General features: G+C 28.6%; 1 protein-coding gene across 2 annotated transcripts in view; it reads left to right on the forward strand.

The window, feature by feature from the left end:
- The first annotated feature begins 678 nt into the window (after positions 1–678).
- LOC142328908 (uncharacterized) overlaps positions 679–14619 on the forward strand; it is a 411591-nt gene continuing 397650 nt past the window's right edge. The window contains exon 1 of one of the 2 annotated variants that reach the window (XM_075373051.1): positions 679–786. The gene's annotated coding sequence lies outside the window, so the exon portion shown is untranslated. The remainder of the gene's footprint in view (positions 787–14619) is intronic. The other variant, XM_075373053.1, reaches the window with a different exon arrangement.

A 14619-nucleotide genomic window follows, 5' to 3' on the forward strand; every position in this document is an offset into this window, starting at 1 on the left:
TTGTTATTGTAATGTATATATATATTATATTGTATGTTCTGTATATATGTAGACATATATTTAAATAATAGAATAATTTCTTTTTGTTATAAAAATGCCCGTTTCAAAATCAGGATTGTAGTATAATATTCCTAAAATTTTCGTAGCTTGACTTAGTATGTATTAATTTTTATTTAGTAATAAACAAAACTGAAATTTATTGTTGAAAGTTTCTTATGATTTAACAAATTAATGGTTCGGTATATTTTTTAAAGAAAATAATAATAATCATTATTCATTTTTTTTAAAAATTATATATTTACCGATTCCTTTTGCTGGAATGCTGAAAATTCATTCCTTAACGAGCGACTTTTACAAAACGCAAAAAAATGTCTATAGTATAAAGAAGGTAATGAAAAAGGCGTATAGAAAAAGGTGAGAGCAGAAAAAGCTGAAGTTGTTTTATAAGAGAAAATAAATGAAGAAGCATTGAGCTCGGACTGAAACCATCGTTAGCAGTTTAAATTTTTAAAAAGTAGTTAAAAGAGAAGCGGGAAGGCAGTGTAGCGTTGTCGCGTCCGTAAATGAGCCGAGATGAGATTGGGGTGACTATCTGGATGGAATGAGTGTAGAGTGTGTGTGATGTCGGGTCGGTCGGGTAGTTGGAGGGGGTTTGTTGTTATGCGCAATAGGATTCTGCGCAGACGGCTCCAACTGTGATCAATAGCAGCATCCTCATTACACCCTGAGCCGTTGTTCTGTTTGGACGTGTATCTTCTTTGATTAATAGACACGCTCGTCTACGAGGTAATAATCATTTTGTTAATAAAATATTATTTCTTATGGTACTTGTCATAAAATATTTTATAAAATAAACTTTTTAACTTAAATAATTTTTTTTATATTTATTTATAATGTTAAAAACAATTTTTAAAGTTTTCCAGTGAGAAGTAAAAAAAAAAATAACTTCAAAGATTTTTTCCACCTTATTATTGAAACTAGGTAAATTCCATCTTGCGTACCCTCAGTTATCTATCAGTCGAAAAATAGTGGTTTTAAACGTCATAAAGTTTTTCCTGTTTTTAAAAAGAAGTATGCGAAATTTTACAGTCAATACTAAATTAAAAAAATGAATATTACATCTGTTTTCTTGTCTATATTAAGTAAAAGGAGTCCTTTAACCTGTATTATTTAGTAGTTTAGCTGTACTAATTATTATTTTTGAAGAAAACTATTTAGTAAGAATTATAAAACTGAATTCCAGTCACGCGTATTGACTTTAACACGGCTTTGTTAGAACGTATTGTTACAGTTTTAGTTAGTCTATATAAAGTTAATAGAATTATACCCTATAATTATTATTCTTTATGTGCATATATTAGTTGTGAATACAAAATTCCTCAATTATTATTAAAAAAATATTGTATTGTTTTTACAATTATTTTTTTAACCAGTTCTTTATTTAAAAAAAGATTTATTTTAATTTAATCAAAAAATAATTTATTAACTTAAAAAATTATGTTGTCATAAAAGCGTTACTTTGATTTATTGAATGCGAAATATAGTTATTTATCATACAAAGAAGTTATTTTAAAATACAATTTCATATAGACTTCTGTAAAATTAAAGTTGATATACAAAAAGCGCTTACTAACAATTTAATTCGAAGCGTTCAATCGCTTTCGGAATTAAGTTTCATCTTCAGGAACTCTCATTTTCGTCCTATTTGTAATAATTAAAATTTCATATATAAGTGATAAAAAATCGTTGTATTTGGTAGTCTTAGCTATTCTGTAAAAAGTTTTAAGAAGGCGCTAAAATTAATTTCTAATTTTAGAGAAAAAAAGATCAGTGAAATGTATTGTAAAAATTGTTAATTTTTTTATATCAACTTCATCTTTATTAAAATTTCTTTTATCGTTTTTCTAAATTATTTTATATAAATAATTGTTAATAAATAATAATTTATGTCACACTTTTTAAGCTATAATAAGGTTAATAAAAAATTCATCTCGACTTAATTCTGCTTATACATTAACCAAGCTGTTATATAAGTAAAAGATTTTCTTTTATACAAAGTAAAATTATAAGTTCAGAGAAGACGCTCAGCGCAGCACACTTCCTAAGTGCATATAAATTAACTTGATTACATTAAGAAGGTACATTATCTAACCAACAGTAAAGTAGCAGCAATCTTAAATTAAATTAACTTTTCAGAATTAAAATTATTTAATTACAAAATATGAAAACTATCTTTATAATATATATATACATATAAAAAAGAAAACGTCGTGAGTATTCATATTCAACACCCAACAAAAATACGGAAGTTAAATTAATGAAAATTTGACAAAACGTTCTTCTTATAGTGTAAGTGTACACTAAGAAATTATTTTTTGAAATTTCGAGTTTAAAGGGTTAAAATTTTTTAATAACAATTTTTTGAAACCCAGCTATTTTTTTTAATTTCTTGGTAATAAATAAAGATATCAATTTTTGGTGTATGTAAACTTCATTTGATATCTAAAAATCAATTTCTAGATTTTTTTTAAATTCGACTTGGAGAGGTGAAGAAAGGTAAAAAATTTTGAAAATGGTTGCAAATTTCCTTGACTATATTCGCTTGATTTGGGCTTTCAAATTGTATTCAGAAAAAATCTAAAAACCAGTTTCGGGTTTTTTGAATTTTAATATTTTATGGAATGAAAAAACAAATTGTTTTTTTTACATTTTTCGTTTTATGCTTCCGCTATTGAATCAATCTTTATGAGATTTGGTAACATTGTGATGGTAATTTATGTTTATAATTCTGATTATGTATTTCGCGAACGAAGCCGCGACGGGAAATCTAAAAACTTGTTAATGTATCCCATACTGATCAAACTGTTGCTCTGAAGAAATTAATATGCACTGATTGTTTTTATGAATTGATGATGCTTTAATTTTCATTTATCATTGTTTTTCTCACGGCCAAACATCCCCTGATCGCGATGGGAAACGCAAGTAACCGTACAGCGCGGGCGTAGCCGCGACAGGGACACTAGTTTTATATAAAGTTGAAATGAGGTAGTGTAAAAGTGTATTATAAAGGTGATGATTAAATTCATTTTTATATCTATTGCGATAATATTTTTTAAGATAAATTCATAACTAAAAGTTAATTGTAAGAGGATGAAATAAATCTACGTATATATAAAAGCTTTTGCCTTTAATCATATTTCCAATTAAAAATCTGAATCATTCTGTAAGAAAATTTTTAATTACAGGTTTTTGTCTTCTGTTCAACGATTAAAAAATCTATTTATTAACCTTTAAGAAAGATATATGACCAGTTTAGGTTGGTAGCTTAGATTTTATGTATTCGAACAAAATGTTTAATGAACAATGCAATATTTTAAGTAATTTTTAATTGTTCATTATTAACATGTAAAATAAAATAATTATTTTTCGTTACAAAATAACATCTAAAGTAATAAAATAATTATTTGGATATTATTTTGGGATAGCTTGCTTTTTTTTCAATTGTTGTTTTTTTGTTTTGAAAATTAATGTAAATTGATAAATCAGATAGTATGTTGATTATTTACTTCAAATAAGTCTTATACTTGGTTTATATTTATAGGAAAAAAAAATATTTTAATTTAAATCCATTAAAGGATAATTTTGAAAGATTTAATTAGTTTTTTTAGATATCCTTAGACTTTCCTATAATATAAAAAATCATTGTAATACATGTTTTTTAAACTTTTCACGTAATCATTGTATGTATTCTCGGGAGTTATTTATATAATTGTAGTAACACGTACACAATTATCTACGAATTAAAATAACTTTAAATAAAAACCATTCTACGAATAATTAATCGATTAAAAAAATACATAATCATAGTAGCCATATCTCAACCAATCAAATTAAGTAGTTTTTAAATTCAATGAGAGTTCCTTTTTTAATCATGTGAATTTAATTTTTTAAATCATTTGATTTGTTTATTAAACATAATCAGAATTTTAGATGCTGGTAATGGTAATATTTTTTTCTTTATTTTAATAATTGTAATTTTACATTGTTTATCTGAGGAATTTTTAGAAACCTGAGGATTTTAGTAGCAAAACGAACACAGAATCTTATGTACAAACCTGTTGCACGTTTTCTTATTTTTAATTATTTTGTTTTTAAATTTTCTTGTGTACATTATGGTAATTGCATAGCCTTTTTTGCTTTAAAAATAAGAATAATATTTTTCGAACAAATTTACCTACTTAGTCGTACATAAGCCTAACCAGATATGTTTGTCCATGTGGTCACGTACGTGTTTATTTAGTAGCTAAAGTGAGAAGAATATTAATATAAAAAAGGAAAAATAGATCTTTTTGAAGTTATAATGTTTACGGTATTCTAAATCTTTCACTTGTAATTAATTTTTAACGTACGCTTTTCACTTTTTAATCACATTAATTAAAACTACAAAAATATTAATTGTATTTCACTTGTGAAATAATAAAATTAAAAGGCATAAACGGTAAGTTTTTATTTTGTTTTTGAGATTTTGATTTTTTTAAAGTGATACTTAATGGATTATGTAAATAAATCTGTTTTAAATTAATGTTTATTTGTCCATTTGTAATAATATTTGGATTAAAAATAGATTAGCTCATTTTAAATTCATTTTAATTCTTTCCGTCTTGGTATATGATTCAGAGATCTCGTGTTAGAATCCCGGTCAAGCATGGGATTTTTCATACGCCACACAAATCTCCATTGTTACATTCCCACGCACAAACATGTTATTTAAATATATATACATAAGTAATTAATTTTAAAAAAATTTTGTAAACGCAATCTAAGGGAAAAATATATTATGCTATTAAAGGAGAACAAAACTTCATGGAATATACAAAAATGCTTTATATACCTGCGAAAAAATTAGTATCTATCCTTTGCAGAAATACGTTACGTTGCGTGTGATCAAGAAGACACCATTACGAACTGGGACCAATTAAGAAACTATGAAGTTAAAATGTAAGGATTACATCCAATATTTTGCTTGCCTAAACGTCTTTATTCTCCAATTCTGCCCGAGATTTCTTATTACTGATCTTTATCGATCCATCACACTTTCAGTAACTTCGTATAACACCGCATTTCCAGAGCTTCCAGTCTTCTCCTCTACTCCCATCGTCCACGTCTCACACCTGTATAGAATTACACTCCAAATGTAACACTTCAGAAGTCTATTTCTTGTTTCCAGTGTTAACAGATTCCTTTTACTATTAAAAGCAGTTCGTTATTTTACTCCCTAAATAGGTATACTCTTATTTACTTATATCTTGCTTCCATTTATATTCATATTCTGTTCATATGTACTACAGACCTTTGTTTTATTAGTATTTATTTTCTGAATATATTGCCTGCTCAGCACCTCCTGCATCATACATAACTGTTCCCTCAATTCCAGTATAATAATTAGTTGCGAATAAAGTTATATTTTGATAGATTTTTATTGATTAGTTTTGTATAATTGAGACGATTCGTTCGATGTCCATTTTATTAAAGTTGTAATTAATGAGGATATAAACAAAATATTTACAAAATGTATTTACTATTCCGGGTTTTTGCATGTATATATATTTTCTCTATAAATAAATGTTTTCTTTTTAATTGAGAAATGTATTCATTTTTTATTTCCTGATATCGCTTCTTATTTTTGAAATTTTTTTGTTCTGTGTAATTTTCATGCAATAAATTTTTCTATAAATACATTTTTAGAAAAATTTTCTTTTTTGAATTTAGGGTCAGTATAAATTACGATTAAAATTTTAATCATTATCATAAATTTAAGAGGAAATAACTACAGATTTATTTGGTCTGGTGTATTTCAGGCATATTTGTATATCTGTTCACGTAACTTTTTTATACCAACATTGAAATTCATAGAATAATGAACCAGAATAACCTAATTATGAATTAAATTTCAAAAATTCTCCAATTATACAAAGCCTATGCGGTTAGAGAGTTATTTTATTTAAAAGTTATTTTTACTTTTTGCATAAAAATAAAATTCTAGTACTGAATTATAAATAAATTTTTTTTCTCTTATATCATACAATGAATAAAAGCGGAAATTGTGATCCACTGACTGCAAATATTTTCTGTCTTGTTCAACAGCGTCTGGTTTATCGGGCTCTATTGTTGTATTTTTACCTCCCGTCTTATATTACGAGTGCATATAACAAAGAAATAGCCTATATTCGATTTTACAATTCCATGCCTGCTTTCTTTCATTCCATTCGATTCTTTCCTTGCATAATAATTTACAGATGTCTTTCCGTTTTTATATCTTTTGTTATAAATTATCAATGCAGCATTCTTTTACATAGATATTATAGTGGTATTTTCTTCTTATAATAAATCGTTTTATTTGTTAGCTTAGGGATCGGTTTGAAGTTTAACAAAGCTGTAATAATTACGACAAAATATTGAAGACTGTCTTCATTTTTTCCAGTTACAACCTCTTCACTTTTTAATCACATAAATATGTCTACCGTTAGTTAAAAAAATAATTAAAAATTGCATTTCACTTGTGACAATAATATATTTTAAACATACAGGAATATATTTAAAAAAGTACATTTCTGTTACTTTTTTTTAATGTTTGTGGCTTTATGAATTGTAAAGAATTAGACCGAAAAATGCGGTTTTCTTTCAACAAAACTGTTGAAGATTTTTATGTATCGTTACACTAATGCCTTGATGCTTCAGTGAATTGAATCAACTATTTTTTTTTTCTAGAATTATTAATGATGTCAAATAAAACGCACAATTCTAGTTTCTATTTGTTTTAAGCTATATCTATAATTTCTAATATTCAATTTGTCCTCAACCTATTTAGATGATTTAAAAAAATAGTTTTTCGGTTTGAAGTATGTACGAGGGCAAATCAAAAAGTAAAGTGAAATTAAAAGAATCAGTATATTTATTTGTACTTACATAAATTATACATGGATTATATTTCCCACTTCTATGGTCTCTTCATCAGATCGATATTGATTTCTTCACAACTCTTCTTTTAAACTCCAAGCGATTTTCATCTTTCTGGCCCATTAAAAGAACAGAAAGATGAAAATCGCTATGAGTTAGGTCCGGACTGCGGAGAGTGGTCCAGCAGCTCAAAAACGAGAACTTGAAGGCAAAGGATTTTTTTTGGCCGTATGACGTCGAGTGTTATCCTGAAGCAAAGTTACGCCTTTAGAAAGTTTACCACGTCTTTTGGATTTAATTTTTTGCTCCAATAAACGCAATAGCTTACAGTAATTGCCACTATTTACTGATTGGCCTTTAGGTGTAGTGAACCTTCCATATCCCAGAATATCGTCATCACCTTTTCTGCAGACATCTGAGTTTTGAACTTTTTTTCTGTGAGAGATTGATGTTTTCAAACTAAACTTTGTCGCTACTCTCGGGTTCATGTGATAGACCGATGTCTTATAAACGATTGTTATTCGCTTAACAAATGAGTTTAAGAAATTTCAAACGATTCTCTTTGTGGGTACTGGTCAATTGACAAGGAACCCAGCGAGCACGAAAGTTTAAAGAATCATGGATGATTGAAAATGCTGAGTCATGGCTTATATTCAACTCACTTGCAGTGTTATAAACTATAATTCGTTTACCGAGAATCATTTGTTTAACCGCATCAATATTGTCGTTAGTCTTTGAAGTGGAAGCCTACCTTGCCGCGTTCATCTCGGAGAGTAAAGCGATCATTCCCAATTCGTAGATCTTGCTTCTACTCAAACAACTCCACATTTCTGCTGCTTTCGACGAATAAGCCGTGCTGGTTTCACCCTTCTGAACTGAGGAAATGCATCACTGCTCGCATTTCTTCCTTGGTGCAATCAGACAAAGAAGCACTCATTTTACAGACTTTTAAACACGCAAATAACTAAGAATGAAACAGTGCTTTTAATGAACAGCTGATAGAAGTTATGACTTATAGCAGAACAATCATTGCTGCCATATATCTGATTGGAAAAATCAAGATTTCTCTTTACTTTTTGATTTACCATCGTATTTTCAAGTAATATTTAATTAAACAAGGAACTATTTTTCAGAAATTTAAAAAAAAATCCAAAATGGTTTGTTTGTTAAAAATAACATTATTTACGATGCAGATGAAATGATATTGTTTAATAAAAATTGATTTAAATTATTTAGCGGGCTGATCTAGTGGTTAACTAATCACTAATCAGTTCTTGTTTAATAGCTGATTTTCGAAGTCGAAGGTTCTGAGGTTCAATTCCTAGTAAAAGTTAGTTGCTTTTATACGGATTTGAATACTACACCATGCATACCGGTATATTTTGGTGGTTGGAGTTCAATTAAACACACTTCTCAGGAATGGTCGGACTGGGTCTGTTCAAGAATACACCTCATTTGCATGTCATATACAATATATCATCGATATCTCATTTTGCAGTAGGGGGTTTCTTAGCCAGCATCCGTGACGCGAGTGTTAACGTCTCAGAATTTCATCCGGAGGTCCTGGGTTTGAATTCTGGTCAGGCATAGCATTTTCACACGCTAAAAAATTATAATTTCATTTCATCCACTGAAGTAATACCTGATTGTGGTTCCCGGAGGCTTTTTTAATTTTTAAAACTTTTGCTTTTCTTTTTAACCCTCCGGCTTCACCGTTAGATACTGCTTCAGAGGATGAGATGAGAGATTTGTAGAGTGTGTGGAAATGCCATGCCTGACCGGGATTCGAACCCGGGACCTCCGGATGAAAGGCCGAGAAGCTGCCACGGATGCCGGGTAATTTTTAAAAGTTACGAATCCTGAATATTAATTAGATGAGAATAATATCAAAACATAGTTTATCCAAAAACCATACAGATCAGGCGAGGAGAACGTAAAAATTTTAGTTTTTAGGTAGTTAATAGGACATAAACTAATAAAAAAAAAAAAATAATCATTTCCCGTTTGTTGGATATAAGGTTAAACAGGCAAAAATTAACAATTTTTTAGTTTTTTCAACAAAAATTTCAATAAGTTGATTAAGAAAGCATAAGCATTGTTATAAATTAATTAAATTTATAAATTAAAGAAAAATCAACCTAGTAATAAAGTAACACTGACCTCCATTTTTAATTTTAATTGTATACCGAATTGTTAACTTTAAAAGTTATCGGTAAAAAAATTTCGTAATTGAATGTATCATTATTTTTACATGTTTGTTTTCTTTTAAAGGTAAGCCTACAAAGACTCCGTGACGCGAATGGTAGCGTCTTGGCCTTTTATCGGGGGGTCCCGGGTTCGAATCCTGGTCGGGCATGGCATTTTCACACACGCTAGTAAATCGTTCATCTCATCCTCTAAAGCAATACCTAATGGTGGTCCCAGTGGTTAAAAAAGATATATATATATATTTATATATATATATATATATATATATATATATATATATATATATATATATATATATATATATATATATATATATATTTTATATATATACTATTGGATATAGATTATACTTTTTAACAATAAATTTTAATGAAAAATAAATTTTAACCACAATGATGTACGTGAAAACGGTTTATATTTTTAGAATATTTGTGGCTTCAGGACCTGTAAAGAAGTTGACTGAATTTAATGCGGTTTTCTTTAAGGAAAACAAAATCGTTTGAGAATAAGATTTTTATGTAAAAATGCTTTATGCTTCAATGCATCGATTATATTTATTTTTTTTAATTAAGAAAGTTGTTAATGATGTCAAATAAAATTCATAATTGTAGTGTTTATTTAAGCTATATTGATAATCACTAATTTACAGAAAGTTTAAAGAAAATCGTTGATTCATACATCATTGTACTGCCAAAGAACAAAAAAAAATGTACAGTGTATATGATTGAAGTGTAGTTTACACGGAATTCAGAATATATGATTTAATATAATTTCTTTACGTTTCGCATAAACCTATTCAACTGGTGCATTATCTTGATCTGTATAATAATTTATTTTTTTATAAGTGACACGCAAGAACGATTAGAAATATTTTAATTAGAAACTTCTGTAATAACCCTGAATGAAATTTTAGCTACCTTTTAATTTAAATGTTTTACATTTCAATGAAATGTCACATTTCATTTCATCCTTTAAAGCAATACATAACGGCTATCTAGCTTGTTAAACATCATCTGTAAATGCAGCAGAAAAAGAATAAAAGTTTTGATAATTTGAAATTTAAAAAACAATTTTTTTAATCTGCATAAATGAATTTCTGATTGTTTTAATTGGGGTTCTAATAATCCAAGCTAATATATTTTATTTATCATGTGTTTAGGTAATATTATAGCATATTTTTTCTTTAAAAAAATTAATAATTTCAGTAAAGACTATCCTGAACGAACATTCTTATTATTATTACTTATTATTATTACTGTTTTCTCAATAATTATTAATTAATTTATAACATACGAGGGTTACTTTTTTTCAAGGTCCGATCGGTCACGAAATTAAAACCACAGTGTAAACAAAAAATTTGTTATTTGTAACAAGTACTTACGTAGTTACGCTATTTCTCTACATAGTCGTCACTCCGATTGAGACATTTGTCGTAACGTGGTATCAACTTTCCAATACCCTCGTCATAGAACGGAGCCGCCTGTGTTTTCAGCCATGTTTCTACACTGGTCTGCAGCTCGATGTCTGCCAAAATGATATGTCCTCCTAGGCAGCGTTTCATGTGAGCAAAGAGGTGAAAATCGGATGGAGCCAATTCCAGGCTGTATGGTGGGTGAATAAGAATAAGCGGAGAGGAATGTTGTCATCAGGCATTGTCTTTATCCATGACAATGCTCGGTCGCACACTTCAGCTGTAACAAAGAAGCTCCTGCAGCGTTTTCGTTGGGAAGTGTTTGATCACCAACCATACAGCCCGGACTTGGCTCCATCCGATTTTCACCTCTTTGATCACATAATAACTAATATGATTGGTTGGAATTTTGTGTATGATAATGATAAGAATTATTTTCACCTTATGATTGGGTAAAAAACAAAGAATACGATTGGTTGGAATTTTGTGCCCGATAATAAGAATTAAAATTTGGCCCCCTTTGGTCACTATTCCCGTCTACTAAGAGGGCTCCGCCCTTTGGAACACCGCACTGTTTGTTATTCTCGTGGTTGTGAGAATAATACTGATAAATAACAATTAAAAAATTCAAACCTGAAAAAGAAACTAAATTACCGAAGTACACGTATCTTGGACATCGAAAAATTCGTAACTGATTTATTTGCCATGGTGGCAGAAATATAGTAATGAAGTAAAAGGATTAATTTTTATTTTCCTTAATAATAAGGAAATCTTTAATTCCTAACTTGACCCTCCTTGGAGGCAAAGAAAATATGAAGATTTTTAATATATTAACCTTAAAGTTTGCTAGGCCCTTGGTCTATCGCTTAAAACCTTCCAAGGGATAACATGAATGTTATCCTGAAAATTTGAAAGCAATCGCTCGATTGTTTCTCGCGTGATGCAAGACAAAACAAAGAAACTTTATTTATACCATATAGTAAATGTTCCCTGTTTGAATTTTGAAAATCGGAAGATCCATTGCGAAGATATAACAACATTTCCGAATGACAGTACTTGTTACATCGAGAGTGTACCTGATGCATGCAAAAGTTATCCTTCAATCTACTGAAAAATACCCCGTGTGAATTTTGAAAATTGGATGTTTGCATAAATATTGTAAGAGCACCCCATTGCATCTCCCGAAACAGTGTCCCAGAGATACCCCATTTGTTACTAGCTGATGGTGATGATTAGTCTAGCCTCACATGAGGTATTGGCATCACCTCACCATCTACCCTCACACGCAGTCCTCACGGGAAGCCCATTATTATTAAACAGAAATTTTTTTAATTTGTTTTAAATTACTTGACGTAAATTTAACTGTAATTTCTGTAATATTATTCATTCGATTGATTTGAATCATTTAGTTCAAACCCAGCTCACACAGTAATACATGCTCATAATTCACAGTTCTGCCAACATATTATATATGCAGGCATTGAAGCGTTTTTTTTTTAATGTTTTTTCGAGATGAGAAAAGAGGCGTGCCGTAGGCACACCTCCACAGATAGGCTCTCCGGGCGGGTTGTGTTGACGGGCGGCGTCTCGGAATGGGATTATTAGATATTCAAAATTGATTACCTCTTGTGTAAAAAATTTTTTTTGAACGATGAAAATTGATATAATGAAAGATAAATTAGAAATTTAACTCTAGAAATTGGTACTAACGAATAGGGATTTTCTGCTAGTAATTGGTATATTCCAGTGCCTACTTTTTGGTATATTTCATTATTTTATGAAGAAAAACAATCGCATAAATAAAAAAAAGAAAATATATTATTACTATATATATTTCGCATATATATTGATATATAATAATGTAACAAGTATACACCTGACCACCACGAAACATGTACAAACGAATCGGAATTTTCCGCTAGTGATCGGTATATTCCGGTGCTAAGCTAAGGTAGACGGACACAAACACAGACAGACCCACATACAAATGCCCTTTAGTAGGGTAGGATTATAATAAATGTTATATATTACGTATTTTAAAACGAAATTTAATTTTAACTAAAAGAATGTAATTTGGTTAAATTGCTTGGAGATTATACTAAAAATTTTCTACGTTTTTTTGTTGTAAAAAATGTATAGTAACGATACAATATATAAATTTAATAGTACTTTTTCCTTCGATAATTATTTTTAAAAGTGGTATTCTTTGTCTCGTTTCTATGCTTTCGTTTAAAAAAAAATTGAATTTACAATTGGATTTACGATTTGAATATAGTTTTATTTATCATTACTTTTTATTGTTTTGCTATCTATTTTTTTTGTTTTCGTTTGAGATGAATAATTTTCGTATAGTTAGAAAGGTCATCTTTGAAGTATAACTGAATATTGCGTTTTCAAAGCCGTTCCTTGATGTTATCTTTTTTCATAATTTTTTGATTATATTCTTTTCTCTTTAGTGTATTTCATAATATTTTTGAGAATAACAGAATTTGTTTGGCATTTTGTGAAACTGTTTTTTACCTAAACTATTTTTTTGTTCGTATATCATACAATTTATTATTTATTGTATTAATTTATATATTGTATTATAGGTTAGGTGTTGTATTATATATATATATATATATATATATATAATAATATATACCTTGAGACATGTACTAACGAATCGGGATTTTCCGCTAGTAATCAGTAAATTCGGTGCTAAGCTATGGTTTTTTTTTTTTTTTTTTTTTTTTTTTTTTTTGCGGGGTGCGGGGTGAGGGGCGCACACAGAGACAGATACACATACAAATCCACGTTAGTAGGGTATTACATGTTAGTATTCTTGATTTGTTAATTAATGGTTTTTATCAGTATTCATACTTTTTTCACTGTTTTTATTGTTTAACTATACAAATGATCCTCTAGGTTAAAATTAAGAAAAATAAACATTTCTGTCACGGTTTTTTGAGTGTTCTCAAAAAAAATAACTTCTTTGTCCTTTATTTGTATTTAACCTATGATTGAATTATTTAACCTATGTTTGCAAAAATTCTTCATACTAATGAATATATTTTTAGTTATAAAAATATTCATTAAAAAAAAAAAAAACTGGTAAAGCAAGTACAAAAGATTGAATTCCTAAATTTATTAAATATTGATTCATATCATATGATTTATATTTTTGGACTTCAAAAATAATGAGATGTATGTAACCTGAGAACTGATTAAAAAGATATGAATGTCTGTGTAAGCTTAATAGAATATTTAACAATTATGACAAGGTTTTATTTATCTACACCGTTTCGCTTCAATGTAAAACAGCATGGTTTAATTTTGTTATACAGAAAATTAGAATCGTTCCTCTAGAATTTATCACCTAAAAGATTATTACAATCTACAAAATGTTATATCATCGTATGCCGGCGTAAAAAGATTAAGATTAAGAAAAATTAGTTACACATATTTTATTAATTTTAGAACGGCTTTTAATATAATTTTACGTAATAATTTATGAAACACACGGAAATTCGATAAAAAAACAAACATCTTATTGTAGAAACAGAAGGTAATACTAATGGTTTAGAAACATTGTTGTTATATTACATCCAATGTTTATTTTAACAGTTTACAACGAAAATCCTTCGTCATTGGAATACGTTAGAATAAATTATCCCATTTTAGAAAGGATTAAACGAGATGCCGTGTTTGTTGTCCTTTAGTATGGAATAACTGTGTATCTGTTTATTAACTGGTGTGTTCTTTAGTGTGAAAATAGCATTGTTTATTCTTTTTTTAGCAATTCGTACGTACATAAAAAAAAATTAAAAAAGTAAATAAATTATAAAAACAGAATATTTTTTAGTATGATGAAATTTTACTAGATGTCGTTTTTGTAGAATATTTGCTACCCGCGTTATGAACACTACAGTACAAGTTTCTATGTTATACAAGTACATTCATTAGCACTTATTTTCAAATATAGTATTCCCCTTTTTTAGTTAACATCCTGCTATTTGACAATCTCATCTCCCCTATTAACCTGCAAACGTAACGTGTCTAGT

The sequence above is a fragment of the Lycorma delicatula genome, chromosome 8 (assembly GCF_047948215.1).
Source record: "Lycorma delicatula isolate Av1 chromosome 8, ASM4794821v1, whole genome shotgun sequence".
In the NCBI taxonomy this organism is placed as follows: Eukaryota; Metazoa; Arthropoda; class Insecta; order Hemiptera; family Fulgoridae; genus Lycorma; species Lycorma delicatula.